This window comes from Zingiber officinale, chromosome 1A (genome assembly GCF_018446385.1).
Source record: "Zingiber officinale cultivar Zhangliang chromosome 1A, Zo_v1.1, whole genome shotgun sequence".
Classification (NCBI taxonomy): domain Eukaryota; kingdom Viridiplantae; phylum Streptophyta; class Magnoliopsida; order Zingiberales; family Zingiberaceae; genus Zingiber; species Zingiber officinale.
In genome coordinates this window covers 51,686,524-51,702,803 of record NC_055987.1, presented here as the reverse complement: position 1 = coordinate 51,702,803, position 16,280 = coordinate 51,686,524, and positions in this window count along the sequence as shown.

Here is a 16,280-nt window from a genome sequence, read left to right as displayed (position 1 = left end):
CCATGCGGTCTCTCTCCTCTCTAGAAGAGGGACTTTGAGTCTTCGAAAGACTCACGCCATGTGACATCGGCAGAAATCCCTTCTTGGAGTTCTTCATGGCAAACCGAAGGAGTACCTTGTCAATGTATGTACTCTGACTTAGGCCAAGAAATCTCTTAGATCTATCTCTATAGATCTGTATCCCTAGAATGTGGGATGCCTCACCTAAGTCCTTCATTGAGAAGCAACTCCCTAGCCAGGTCTTGACAGACTGAAGCATAGGGATGTCCTTCCCAATGAGTAGTATGTCATCCACATACAATATGAGGAAGACAACTATGTCCCCTACAACCTTCTTGTAGACACAAGGCTCATCTTCGTTCTTGATGAAACCAAACTGTTTGATCGCATCATCGAATCGAAGATTCCAGCTCCGAGAAGCTTGCTTTAATCCATAAATGGACCTATGCAGCTTGCATACTCTACTAGTATGTTGTGGATCTACAAAACCCTCAGGTTGTGTCATGTACACATCCTCGAGTAGGTTTCCATTCAGAAACGCGGTTTTGACATCCATCTGCCATATCTCATAGTCATGGTAGGCTGCAATAGCAAGCATGATCCGAATGGACTTAAACATCGCTACTGGAGAAAAGGTTTCATCATAGTCAATACCATGAATCTGCTTGAAACCTTTAGCTACTAAGCGACCCTTATAGATAAGTCCATCCATGTCAGTCTTTCTCTTAAAGACCCACTTACACCCAATGGGTTTTACCCCTTCAGGTGGATCAACCAAAGTCCATACTTGGTTGGTGTACATGGATTCCTTTTCGGATCTCATGGCCTCTAGCCATTTCTCGGAATCTGGTCTCATCACAGCTTCCTGATAGGTGGTAGGCTCATCCTCTATGAGCATAACGTCATCATGGTCAGACAAGAGAAATGAGTATCTCTCAGGCTGACGACGCACCCTATCAGACCTGCGAAAAGGAATGTCTACTTGAACTGGTTGTTGTTCCTCAACTCCTTGTGGAACATCATCCACAACACTTTGTGGTTCCAGTTCAATTTCCATCGAGGCATTAGTGCTATTGTTCGCATCTTGAACTTCTTCAAGATCGAACGCGCTCCCACTAGTCTTTCTAGAAACAAAGTCCCTTTCTAGAAAGACCCCAGTCTTTGCCACAACTACCTTGTGCTGACTGAGAATGTAGAACTAATATCCCTTAGTTTCCTTGGGATATCCGATGAAATAGCACTTGTCGGATTTGGGTCCTAATTTGTCTGAGACTTGACGTCGTACGTAAACCTCACAACCCCAAATCCTCATGAAAGACACCTGGGCATCTCTCCCAGTCCATATCCTATATGGTGTCTTTATCACGGCCTTGGATGGAACTCGGTTGAGAATGAAAGCTGCCGTGTCTAGAGCATATCCCCATAGATATGTCGGAAGATCTGTGTGACTCATCATAGACCGTACCATATCTAATAAGGTGCGATTCCTCCTTTCGGATACACCATTCCACCTTGGTGTGTTCCGGGAGGAGTGAGTTGGGATAGAATCCACACTCGGCTAAATAGTCACGAAACTCATGGCTTAAGTATTCACCACCTCGATCGAATAGTATCTTAATACTCTTGCCAAGTCGGTTTCTGTACTTTATTCTTGAATTATTTGAACTTTTCAAATTCAGACTTATGTGTCATCAAGTACACATAACCATATCTACTGAAGTCATCAATAAATGTGATGAAGTATCTATAACCGCCTCTAGCAACAACATTGAAAGGGCCACATACATCACTATGTATGAGTCCTAACAAATCGGTTGCTCTCTCGCTGTGCCCACTAAAGGAGTCTTGGTCATCTTGCCTCGTAGGCATGACTCGCATATCTCATATGATTCAAAATCAAATGAGTCCAACAAACCATCCTTATGGAGTGGGATAGCGCTTGTCATTTATATGACCTAGGCGACCAGAGGTATGTTTGGTTCATGTCATTTGACTTGAACCTCTTGGTATTTACGTTATAGATAGGGCTCTCTAGATCTAGAATATAGAGTCCGTTCATCAGAGGTGCACTACAATAGAACATATCGTTTAAATAGACGGAACAACATTTGTTCTTCATTATAAACGAAAATCCTTTCTTGTCCAAACAAGAAACGGAAATTATGTTCTTATTCAAGGCAGTCACATAACAACAATCATCTAATTCTAGTACAAGCCCAGAGGGAAGAGATAGATGATAAGTTCCTACAGCAATAGCAGCAACTCGTGCTCCATTGCCTACTCGTAGGTCTATCTCACCCTTTGTCAATGCCTGCTATTCCTCGGCTTGTACATTAGTACAAATGTGCGAAGCACATCCGGTATCTAATACCCACGATGAAGAAATAGAGAGGTTGACTTCTATAACATTTATACCTGAAGTAGAAATCTTATTTCTCTTCTTAAGATCTTCCAGGTATTCTTTGGAGTTCCTCTTCCAGTGCCTTGCTTGTCCTTGATATAGGTGACAAAGATGTTCAACCATATCGTAAGCGCTCATCAACTCATGTTGCTTCTGAAGCTCAGAGTTCATGGTTGCGAGCATAAGACAAGACACATCTAATGCGTCATCTTGATGCTTCTTGTAAACATCTCGGTCTGCTCGCGTGGCAGTGGCAGGAGGAGCCTCCGGAATGGGCTGCTCCAGAACGTACAGTTTACATTCTTGGGTGAGAACTATTCTCAGGGTCCTGTACCAGTCCAGGAAATTTGCTCCGTTGAGCTTGTCCTTCTTAAGGACAGATCGTAGAAAGAAAATGTTCGTATTTGACGTCATGGTTATCTACAACAGAAAATTTGCAGAAATAAATATCATATTCTTTAAAATCATTTAATTAGGCCTTTAATTAAATGATGCTCTCACTGAATTCTATAATTCTTGTGGGACAAGATCCACATCACACTAACCCTTGAGTTAGCTTTGGCTAATACGCCCAAGGCTTAGTATGATCGGTAGGTAACGATTACCAATTACATCTCTATGCAACACTTGTTTATAAAATCAATATCCGCATTTATATTAAAACTCGAGTTAGCTTTGGCTAATACGCCCGAGAGTTAATATAGATGTGATTTTGATCTATCTTTTCCAACCGTTGGAATAATGCCTATAGTTGACTCGATCCAACCGAGTAACTAGGAATACTCAATCTAATTGAGTTTGTATTCACCCATGCGTTGATAGGCGGGACCAAGATTGTCCCTCCGTACCCTACCAAGATAATATGTATTGCTCTGCTTTGGCAGATTCAACAATACATGTGATCGAGGTAGTGATAGGTATCACGGCACGGTTAGGCATTTAGAGTTGGTTCGATCGAGATCTAATCTAATCGAAAAGGATGCATCTTGTGCACGACTTAGATCTAATCTAATCGCAAGGGTGCATCATGTGCACGACTTAGAACTAATCTAATCGTAAGGCACTAATTAATTAATTACTTATTAAACATGCATCACATACACAAGCAATTAATTAAATTATTTGTGATTTAGTCATGTCCCTACTACGATCTTCTCAAGCCAATGAGAAGATCGAATGGTCAACCTAGGGTCAACAGCTTCTCCAAGCTCCTCCCTTTGACCACCATGTGTTGCTCGTGCCCGCCTCGGAACTCCGTCTCGTGTGGACCCTCCACCGCTCCAATTTGTACATTACAATTTGAAACTCGAGTTACATTCGAGTCTAAATCTAATTTACAACAAGAATATAATAGAAGGCACGACGCGCAGGTCGCGAATACAATACACATAACGGCACGCAGGCCGTATTATGAATTACAACACAACCAATCATATTGGGTTTTTGGGCCATGACTATCACAAAATTAATATATAATTCAAAATTATATATTTTCATAATTTTCTATAATTTAAAAAATAATTTTTACAATTTTTACGAGTAAAATTTCCCGGCGGTCCCGTTTAGCGATTTCGTGCGCAATCGCGGAACGGATCCCCTTGCGGGGCCCAGGGGCAGCGCCCCTACCCGCGATCTAACCATCGCGAGGGTTCGTTTGCGATCCAACAGCGCCTAAACCCGCTGTCCCAAAACGATTTGGGCCGAGAAATTGCCGTTTCGGAAAAATCTTCCCGGCGGGTTCGTTTTAAGCGATTTCGGGTGCGATCGCGGAGCAAATCCCCTTGCGGGGTTAGGGGCAGTACCCCTACCCACGATCTAACCATCGTGAGTTGCTCCTTTGCAATCTAATGTCACCCAAGCCCGCTGTCCCAAACGGATTTGGGGCAAAACGAAGCCGTTTTGGAAAAATCTTTCGGTAGCCGAAGCCTACTAGTGACGAGACACTTGTGCTTCGCTTCTACGGAAAAATTACCCATAAAAACTATAAAAACATAATTTTACAGAAATTACAGAAACTTTAGTTTTCATAAAACCAAAAATTAAAACTCGTACAAGCCATGCACGTGGCTCTGATACCACTGTTGGGTTTTTCGGGCCGCGAAAACCGCTTTTCGGGTCGCGGAAACCCCGAATCGCCCAAGCCACAGATCTCGTGCAAGGTAAAACTTTCAAAAAATACGAGTACGAGTTTAAAACACGATCGACTCTTAGATCTACGAGGGAAAAACATTTACCCTTGATGCGTGCCCTTCGTAATCCCGCAACGTCCAAAGGTAGCCGGATCTCGAGACCGTCAAGCGAACGGTCCTCTAGCGGTATCCACACGAACAAGGAGTGGTCTTCTACCACTCAAAGATGGAGAGGAGAACCCACAAGTGTGCTAGCACTTTCTAGGGCTCTCGGATTGGATCTAAAAGGTGAGAAAGGAGAGAAGGGAAAAAGGAACTCATACACTCCTCTAGGTACTCTCCTTTTGTGACCTTCACACCACCTAGTTGCTTGGAATCAACTCTCACTTCTTCTCCACCATGAAGCCACGACCAAAAGCAAGCTTGAGAGAGGGAGAAGCACCCAAGGAAGAAAAAGCATTGAACACCATTCAATTACGACCAAATGAAACATTCTCCTCACTTAGTGTGGCCGGCCACACTAGTGTAACTCCCACATTAATGTGGCCGGCCACATTAATGCATTTGGTGTGTAACCTCCATGAGGTGGCACACCATTAAATGAGGAGATGATGTGGCTAATGATGTGGCTAGATTGGTCATACCAAGTAGGATGAGTCAACCTTCATGATGATGTGGCAAGACATCAAGTCAAACTTGATGTTTCAACTTCCATTTGGTCAAGTCAAACATGACCAATTTTCTTCCTTGTTGAGTTAAATCCAACCTTTGATTCAAGTCAATTTTAATTTAATGAATCTCAATTCATTAATATAAATTGACTCATGAATCAAATTTAAATTAGACTAATTTAACAATTGAATCTAATTGAGTCTAACTCAATAAGTCTAATTTGAATCCAATCTTTGATTCATCATATGAATCTAATCCTATTGGTTCATCATATGAACCTAATCTCCATGCACATGTTCTTTGTGTGTGACCCAATAGGTTCTTGTAACGTTGGCAATGTTATAAACTCCTTTAAAAACATAAGCAATGAGCGGCATCTAGCAATACATCATTGCTACCCAAGTTACAAGAAATGTTGAGATCCAACATCACCTTGTGACTACTAATTGTGACTCCTCACAATATGTGACAAGTGTCCTTCTATCCTAGACATCTAGATTGATCAATTTGAGGCATAGACCGTGTCATCCTCTGACCAATCTAAATCTTGAACTCCGAGTAGACTCACTCAATCAAATGAGCTCAATATCTCATATTGACTCATTTGGGTATGGCCATACACTTCGTGGTCTCACTCTATCAAGAATATCGATGTCTCTCCCGTCATATAGGAGGGATAGATCCCATCTACATCACTCACATCCCTCTGCATAATTTGTTATATACCCAGTAATCGCCTTTATAGTCCACCCAGTTACGGGTGACGTTTGACGAAACTAAAGTACATAACTCCTTATGTAGGGATCCATGGTGACTTCAGGTCTAAGGACTAATAGTCATACTAATAGCCACATGAGAAAGTATATGACACTCATATAACGATCCATGATACTTTCTCATGGCGGGTCATTCAGTATACATTCTCTAATGCATACCCATGTGTCAGCTTGATATCTTTATATCCATGACTTGTGAGATCAAGTCATCGAGCTGACCTACATGCTAGTCTTATTGTATTAACATTGTCCCTGAATGTTAATACTCGACTAGGAATGATTTAGAGTAGTGTTCCTGTATCATCTCACTATCGATTCAACTAATCGATTGATATAAGTATGAACGTTCTACTCAAGGACGTTACTATACTTATTTTATCTGACACTAATACAAATAAGCATAATAACCAAAAACCAATGCCTTTATTAATATACAAAAATATGATATACATGAGTCCATACAATCATCAAATGATTGGCTCTAGGGCTCTAACTAACAATCTGGAGACACAGAGCCACATGTTGAGCCCTCGATATCTGGACACCCGCAGCCTTCCGGACATCCGGATCCTGCTAGGCATTCTTTTGCCTATGGTACGGGTCCCTCCAGATTTGACTTTTCTGATTTTTGTACTTCTCTAGAATCGCTTCATGAAAAGCATGAGGCCCAACGAAGAATGTTGGAAGGTCGCTTCTCTTTATCAGATAATCAGTTTAGATAAGTACAAGAGCACTTTCAGTTCACGAGGAACTTTCAGGGTCAAGTAGCTGAATTTGTTTAGGATTATGATACAGATCAAGCTAGAATGAGGGATTTTATGCAAAGTAAGAGTATCACTAGTCAACAAGTAGATGCTTTGTTTGAGTATCATATAATCCTGAGCGAAACTCCAGGTTTCCCTAGTTTTCCCATTGGCCAACCACGTCGTAGGCACCCTTTTCCTCATCCCCCTCCACCTCCTCCTCCACCATATTGATTTCATCGGGACGATGAAAAGTTTGAGTCTAGGGGGGTGTTAAACCTGATTTCTTTTTGCATTTTAGTTTTAGTTTTTGCTTGTTTTCTTGTTTTCTGCATGTTTAGTTTTTGTTTTGCATTCTATTTCGATTGTCTTGCTTGATTGCTTATTTTGATAGTCACTTGACTATCGTTTGAAATCTTGTAGCATACATCTTGAGAACATCAAACTTCACTTATATTCTTTCTTGTGTTCAAGATAAAATGTTAGCACGTTCATTATCTAGATTCATGATGTTGTAAATGATGCTAGTAGTATTGGGTTTTTCGGGCCGCAAAAACCGCTTTTCGCGTCGCGAAAACCCCGAATCACCCAAGGCCAACGGATCCGTGCAAGGAAAACCGAACGATAAATACGAGTACGAGTTTAAAAAAAACCTTTTAGATCTACTCCTAGATCTACATGTAAGGAACTTTACCCTTGTTGCGTGCCTTTCGCGTTCCCGCTCGTCCAAGGAGTTGCCGGATCTCTAGACCGTCAAGTGTCGGTCCTCTAGAAGTATCCACACGGACACGTAGGTGGAGAAAACCTTACACAAAGGTGTGCTAGCACCTTGGTAAGATTCGGCCAAGGCAAGGAGGAGAGGGAGAGGAAGAGCTTCAAGAGGAAGAAGAAGAAGATACACCACTTGAATGAAAAATGAAATCACACTCAAACACAAAGTGGCCGGCCACTCTAAAAAAACTCCCAAATTAATTGCATTAATTGCAATTAATATGAAGCCATTAAAGAGAATGGCTTTGTAACTTCCATGAGGTGGCACCCATGATGATGTGGAGTATCATCATTGGTCCACCTAATGCCAACTCACCAATGAGGTGGCAAAAGGTCAAGTCAAAATTAACCTTTGGTCTTCCTTCTTAAGTCAAGTCAAACTTGACCCAATCTCTTCCATGGTTGATCTAATCTAACTATTTGATTCAAGCCAACTTAATATAATGAATCTAATTCATTTAATTAAATTGATTCAATGAGTCAAAATCTAAATTAGACTCATTGAACACATGAATCAACTTGAGTCGTACTCAAGTTAGCCCAATTAGGATTACTCTTAATCCAATTTGATTCATCAAATGAATCTAATCCTCTTGGTTCATCATATGAACCTAATCTCCATCTAATTGTCCTAAGTGTGTGACCCTATAGGTTCTTGTAACGTTGGCAATGCCCTAAACCCATTTAGGAGCATAAGTAATGAGCGGTATCTAGCAACACATCATTACTACCAAAGTTACAAGAATGTCGAGATCCGACATCACCTTGTGACTACTAATTGTGACTCCTCACAATATGTGACATTGTCCTTCTATCCTAGACATCTAGATTGATCAATATGAGGCATAGACCGTGTCATCCTCTAATCAATCTAAATCTTGAACTCCAAGTAGACTCACTCGATCAAATGAGCTCAACATCTCATGTTGACTCATTTGGGCATGGCCATGCACTTCGTGGTCTAACTCTATCAAGAATATTGATGTCGCTCCCGTCATATGGGAGGGATAGATCCCATCTACATCACTCACATCCCTCTGCATAATTTGTTACATACCCAGTAATCGCCTTTATAGTCCACCCTGTTACGGGTGACGTTTGACGAAACCAAAGTCCATAACTCCTTATGTAGGGATCCATGGTGACTTCAGGTCAAAGGACTAATAGCCATACTAATAGCCACATGAGAAAGTATATGACACTCATATAACGATCCATGATACTTTCTCATGGCGGGTCATTCAGTATACATTCTCTAATGCATACCCATGTGTCAGCTTGATATCTCTATATCCATGACTTGTGAGATCAAGTCATCGAGCTGACCTACATGCTAGTCTTATTGTATTAACATTGTCGCTAAATGTTAATACTCGACTAGCAATGATTTAGAGTAGTGTTCCCTATATCATCTCACTATCGATTCAACTAATCGATTGATATAGGTATGAACCTTCTACTCAAGGACGCTATTATACTTAGTCTATTTGGCACTAATACAAATAAGTATAATAACCAAACAAATGCCTTTATTAATATACTAGAATATGATACAATGAGTCCATACAATCATCAAATGATTGGATCTAGGGCTCTAACTAACAATCTCCCACTAGCACTAGTGCCAATCAGTATAAGCTCTAAGGCCTAATGACCTAGTGTGACCATCATGCTTCCTCTGTGCCAAAGCCTTGGTCAAGGGATCTGCGATGTTAGCCTCTGTAGGTACTCTGCAAATCTTCACATCTCCTCTATCGATAATCTCTCGAATGAGATGGAAGCGCCGTAGTATATGCTTGGTCCGCTGGTGTGAGCGAGGTTCCTTCGCCTGTGCTATAGCTCTATTGTTGTCACAATAGAGCGCAATGGGGTCAGCAATGCTGGGAACCACCCCAAGTTCAGTAATGAACTTGCGGATCCAAACTGCCTCCTTTGCTGCTTCTGTTGTAGAATCAGCTACTGTATCCTGCTTCGAACTCTTCCAGCTGACAGCGCCACCATTAATGCAAAATACGAACCCCGACTGCGATCTATAGTCATCCTGGTCGGTCTGGAAGCTAGCATCACTGTAACCCTTTACAGCTAGCTCATCATTGCCTCTATATATCAGAAAATATTCTTTAGTCCTTCTTAAGTACTTAAGAATATTCTTGACCGCTATCCAATGACTTTCACCTGGATCTGACTGGTATCTGCTCGTCATGCTCAAAGCATACGAGACATCAGGTCGAGTACATAGCATGGCGTACATGATCGATCCTATGGGTGAGGCATAAGGGATCTGATCCATGCGGTCTCTCTCCTCTCTAGAAGAGGGACTTTGAGTCTTCGAAAGACTCACGCCATGTGACATCGGCAGAAATCCCTTCTTGGAGTTCTGCATGGCAAACCGAAGGAGTACCTTGTCAATGTATGTACTCTGACTTAGGCCAAGAAATCTCTTAGATCTATCTCTATAGATCTGTATCCCTAGAATGTGGGATGCCTCACCTAAGTCCTTCATTGAGAAGCAACTCCCTAGACAGGTCTTGACAGACTGAAGCATAGGGATGTCCTTCCCAATGAGTAGTATGTCATCCACATACAATATGAGGAAGACAACTATGTCTCCTACAACCTTCTTGTAGACATAAGGTTCATCTTCGTTCTTGATGAAATCAAACTGTTTGATTGCATCATCGAATCGAAGATTCCAGCTCCGAGAAGCTTGCTTTAGTCCATAAATGGACCTATGCAGCTTGCATACCCTGCTAGTATGCTGTGGATCAACAAAACCCTCAGGTTGTGTCATGTACACATCCTCGAGTAGGTTTCCATTCAGAAACGCAGTTTTGACATCCATCTGCCATATCTCATAGTCATGGTAGGCTGCAATAGCAAGCATGATCCGAATGGACTTAAACATTGCTACTGGAGAAAAGGTTTCATCATAGTCAATACCATGAATCTGCTTGAAACCTTTAGCTACCAAGCGACCCTTATAGATAAGTCCATCCATGTCAGTCTTTCTCTTAAAGACCCACTTGCACCCAATGGGTTTTACCCCTTCAGGTGGATCAACCAAAGTCCATACTTGGTTGGTGTACATGGATTCCATCTCGGATCTCATGGCCTCTAGCCATTTCTCGGAATCTGGTCTCATCACAGCTTCCTGATACGTGGTAGGCTCATCCTCTATGAGCACAATGTCATCATGGTCAGACAAGAGAAATGAGTATCTCTCAGGCTGACGACGTACCCTATCAGACCTGCGAAGAGGTATGTCTACTTGAACCAGTTGTTGTTCCTCAACTCCTTGTGGAACAACATCATCCACAACACTTTGTGGTTCCAGTTCAATTTCCATCGAGGCATCAGTGCTATTGTTCACATCTTGAATTTCTTCAAGATCGAACGCGCTCCCACTAGTCTTTCTAGAAACAAAGTCCCTTTCTAGAAAGATCCCAGTCTTTGCCACAACTACCTTGTGCTGACTGGGAATGTAGAAGTAATATCCCTTAGTTTCCTTGGGATATTCGATGAAATAGCACTTGTCGGATTTGGGTCCTAATTTGTCTGAGACCTGACGTCGTACGTAAGCCTCACAGCTCCAAATCCTCATGAAAGACACCTGGGCATCTCTCCCAGTCCATATCTTATATGGTGTCTTTATCACGGCCTTGGATGGAACTCGGTTGAGAATGAAAGCTGCTGTGTCTAGAGCATATCCCCATAGATATGTCGGAAGATCTGTGTGACTCATCATAGATTGTACCATATCTAATATGGTACGATTCCTCCTTTCGGATACACCATTCCACTGTGCTGTTCCAGGAGGAGTGAGTTGAGATAAAATCCCAGACTCAGCTAAGTAGTCACGGAACTCATGGCTTAAGTATTCACCACCTCGATCTGATCGAAGTATTTTAATACTCTTGCCAAGTTGGTTCTGTACTTCATTCTTGAATTCTTTGAACTTTTCAAAAGATTCGGACTTATGTGTCATCAAGTACACATAACCATATCTACTGAAGTCATCAGTAAATGTGATGAAGTATCTATAACTGTAGGACCGTTAGATTCGATAGAGGGGGGGGGGTGAATATCGATTCGAAAAAGACGAGTATAAACGCAGCGGAAAAATAAAGTAGACACAGATGTTTTTACTTCGTTCGAAGCCTGTGACGACTCCTACTCGAAGGCCCATGGTCCTTGACCACTTTCGTTGGGCAATCACTAACAAGTCGAAATATGATTACAGAATAAGTACAGGAAATGCTAGTAATAATAAAGCAATACCGACAAAGAAAAATTAAATAAACACCGGAGGAGCACTTTTGTCGGAGCGTTGTTGACGTCGCACTTGAACGTCGAGCAGCAAGACCAGCAGTAGAAGAGTTCTCAGTAAAAATTGATTTTTGAAGCTCCTGCCTGGGGCTTCTTTTATATGCTGTTCCGGGCGCCTGGATCCCTTCCGGGCGCCTGGAGTGTGACGTAACTGCTCAAACCAAGATGCTCCACGTGGCGACGACTTGGCTGGATAAAATTCGCCTTCCGGGCGCCCGGACCTCCGGGCGCCCGGACCACCTTGTTCCAGAAAGACTCCTTTTTCCTGCAAAACAAAGTTAGTCCGAGGCAAATATACATCCTGTAAAACAAATTGTTAGCACAGTTAAAGTTCAACAGATGGATAAAGAGAGTATGACTTAGATTCCGTCTTTCCGAGACCGGAATCTAGTCACGATCTCGACTTAGACATCCGAAATGGATCTAAGCCGGATCGACGCCTAATGTCCCCTTCCCGGGAACGCGTCCTCACAGTCACTCCCCTCCAGTGACTTACCTCACTTACCTGCCAGACGTCCGGTCAGCCCGTCGACCCGTCTGGACTTCTCGCCAAGCGTCCGGTCAGCCCGTCGACCCGCTTGGACTTCTCGCCAGCTATCCGGTCAGCCCGTCGACCTAGCTGGACTTCTCGCCAAGCGTCCGGTCAGCTTGGACTTCTCGCTAGCTATCCGGTCAGCCCGTCGACCTAGCTGGACTTCTCCTGCACACTCGATCAAAGTGTCAGACAACAACACGACTAACTTAACCTATTTATCATTCATCAAAACCTAGGTTAAATCGTTAGTGCTAGCCGCACCAACAATCTCCCCTTTTTTGATGGAATGACAACCTGGTTAAGTTAGTGAAAGCATATGCAAGAAACAACATGCATTTGTGTGGTTTTAAAGTTAGTTTGTGTTTTCAAATTGGTTTAGCTAACTTAACCACCTAACCCTCCTCCCCCTTTGGCATTCATCAAAAAAATGAACAAAGGTAAATAATCATAGTGAAGAGTTACTGTAACAGGTAATCAAATTTTGAAAGATATCTAAGTTTGGTTCAAAATTTGAAAGATAAAAGTGCAATTTTTAACACCAAGTCAAAAAATAGTCAAGTTGACTTGGGTGAGACAGGTTGAGTTTTGAAAAGTATAAATTTAAGGTTAATCAAGTTTAACTCTCAAGCGTGTGGAAATTTTCAAAATTGGTTTTTCAAATTTACTTTTTATGTTTAAGTAACATCTACTTTTCAAAAAGGTAAAATTTTCAACTTTGATTTTTCAAAACAAAGCAAAAATTAAATAATTTTTCAAGAAATAAAATTTTTGCCAAAATTAATTTTTAAGGCTAATTTGATAAAGGCTAAATTTGGAAATAGTTAATTTTTCAAATCAGGTTTGAAAATTGGGTGGGATTAAACTTTCACATTTTTCAAATACTTAGTTAAATTTAAATTTTGTAAATCAATGTTCAAACATAGGTTAGGTTTTAAAAGGTATTTTTCAAACACACAAAATTTGAGTTAATTCTCCCCCTGAACTTGATATTTAACTTTAACCAGCTGTCTAGTAGCTTTCACATGGTTAGTCAGATTAAGTTGATTACAAGCAGTCAGTGTTTTGACTTGACTGATTAACTTTAATCTGATTAATATCTGAGTTGTATTTAACGTCCAGACTTATGTTGATGCACTGAAATAAGCATCTTAAGTCCAGACAGTTGGCCTATGCATCTCACCCCTTTCTATGTTTGTCAAACACAAGCAAGGTAAACCTAGGGTGTTGGTGAGATGCTCAAAAACTAGTCCTATGGGTACATGCTTTCTAAGGATTCAAAACTAGTCTAAGGCAAAAACTGTTTTTGAAAATCTAAAAATGGAAAGTTTGAAAACAAATAAATTTGACTTATAATTTGGTAAAATCATTTTTGAAAGTATTTTTGAAAGATCCTAGTCTATTAAGCACATCCCTAATTTTCGTCGTAAGTTGCTAAATTCACTTTCAGGGAGAGGTTTTGTAAAAATGTCAGCTAAATTTGATTTGGACTCAATGTACTTGAGTTCAATATCGCCTTTAGTAACATGATCCCTAATGAAGTGGTGTCTAATTTCAATATGTTTGGTTTTTGAATGATGCACAGGATTCTTGGTTAAGTTAATTGAACTTATATTGTCAATTAATACTTTTACATTTGTGATATTTAAGTTGAAATCTTTTAGAGTATGCATCATCCATAATATTTGTGCAACACATTCGCCTATAGCTATGTATTCTGACTCAGTTGTAGACAGAGCAACACAATGTTGCTTTCTACTAAACCAGCTAACAAGTGATGCACCTAATAATTGGCATTCACCACTTGTGCTTTTGCGGTCTAATTTGCATCCAGCATAATCTGAGTCAGAATACCCTATTAGTTCAAAATTATTTGTCCTAGGATACCAGATTCCTACATTTGTTGTTCCTTTAAGATATCTAAAAATTCTTTTAACCTGTGTCAAATGGGATTCCTTAGCACAAGTTTGGTATCTAGCACACATACTAACTGCAAATAAAATATCAGGTCGGCTTGCAGTTAAGTACAGTAGGCTACCTATTGCACTTCTATAATATTTTAAATCAATTGGTTTTCCATTTGGGTCACTATCTAAGATTGTGTTTACAGCCATCGGTGTTTTTATTTCTTTTGTATTTTCCATTCTGAATTTTTTAAGTAATTCTTTGGTGTATTTATGTTGAGAAATATAGTTTCCTTCATTTGTCTGTTTGATTTGTAATCCTAAGAAATAGGTTAGTTTTCCCACTAAGCTCATTTCAAATTCTTTTTCCATTAGATTAATAAATTCTTCTAAAAATTCTGAATTTGTTGAGCCAAATATTATGTCATCCACGTATATTTGTGCAATAAATATGTTTGTATTTAATGATTTAACAAACAAGGTTGGGTCAATTTGACCTTGTTTGAATCCTTTAGATGTTAGGTAAGATGTTAGCCTCTCATACCACGCCCTGGGTGCTTGTTTAAGTCCATATAGGGCTTTCTTTAATTTAAAAACATAATCAGGGTGTTCTAAGCTTTCAAAACCAGGAGGCTGACCTACATAAACTTCTTCTTTGATTAGTCCATTAAGAAAGGCAGACTTAACATCCATTTGGTATAGTTTAAATCCCTTATGGGCTGCATAACTTAGTAACATTCTAATGGATTCTAATCTGGCTACTGGGGCATATGTTTCGTCATAGTCAAGTCCTTCAACTTGACTAAATCCTTTGGCAACCAGCCTAGCCTTATTTCTAGTAATTTCCCCAGTTTCACTTAGTTTGTTTCTGAATACCCATTTTATTTCTATTATTTTCTTATTCTTAGGTGGTGGGACTAGGTCCCAGACCTCATTACGCTCAAATTCGGCTAGTTCTTCTTGCATAGCTATAATCCAATATGGGTCTAGTAGGGATTCATCCACAGTTTTAGGTTCAATTTTTGAAATTAATGAAATTTGACTTAGGTTTCTAAAAGATGATCTGGTTTGAACTCTTAAGTCTGGGTCACCAATTATTTGATCAGTTGGATGATTTGGGTTTACCCTTATTGTTTTAGGAGGTTGATTCTCTTGATGTTGTTCCTCTTCTTCATGACTTAGTGTTTGGTTGATTTCTGGAACAAACTCCGGTGGTTGTGTAGGTTCTATGTCTTGTTTAGTTTCTTTAAATTTTACATTAGTAGTTTCTTCAATTTTTAAGGTAACCTTATTATAAATTCTGTAGCCTCTACTATTTAGGGAATATCCTACAAAAATTCCATTTTCAATTTTTAGAAGTGAATTTTCCTAAGTGTTCTCTTGTATTTAAGATAAAAACTGGGCACCCAAATACCTTAAAGTATTTTATGTTTGGTTGTTTATTATAAAATATTTCGAAGAAAGTTTTGTTATGAGTTTTATTTATTGTTGATCTGTTCTGTACATAGCAGGTTGTACTAACGACATCTGCCCAAAAGTATTTAGGTAGGTTATACTCATTTAACATTGTTCTAGAAGCTTCAAGTAAGGTTCTATTTTTTCTTTCTACAATAAATTTTTAAGTTTAAAATTAAAATTTTGAAATTAATTTTTAAGTTTACAATAAAATTTTGAAAATAATTTTTAAGTTTAAAATTTAAATTTTGAAAATAATTTTTACGTTTAAAATTAAAATTTTGAAAATAATTTTTAAGTTTAAAATTAAAAATTTGAAATTAATTTTTAAAATTTAAATTTTGAAAATAATTTTTAAGTTTAAAATTAAAATTTTGAAAATAATTTTTAAGTTTAAAATTAATATTTTGAAATTAATTTTTTAAGTTTAAATTTAAAATTTTGAAAATAATTTTTAAGTTTAAAATTAAAATTTTGAAAATAATTTTTAAGTTTAAAATTAAAATTTTGAAAATAATTTTTAAGTTTAGAATTAAAATTTTGAAATTAATTTTTTTAAATTTAAAATTAA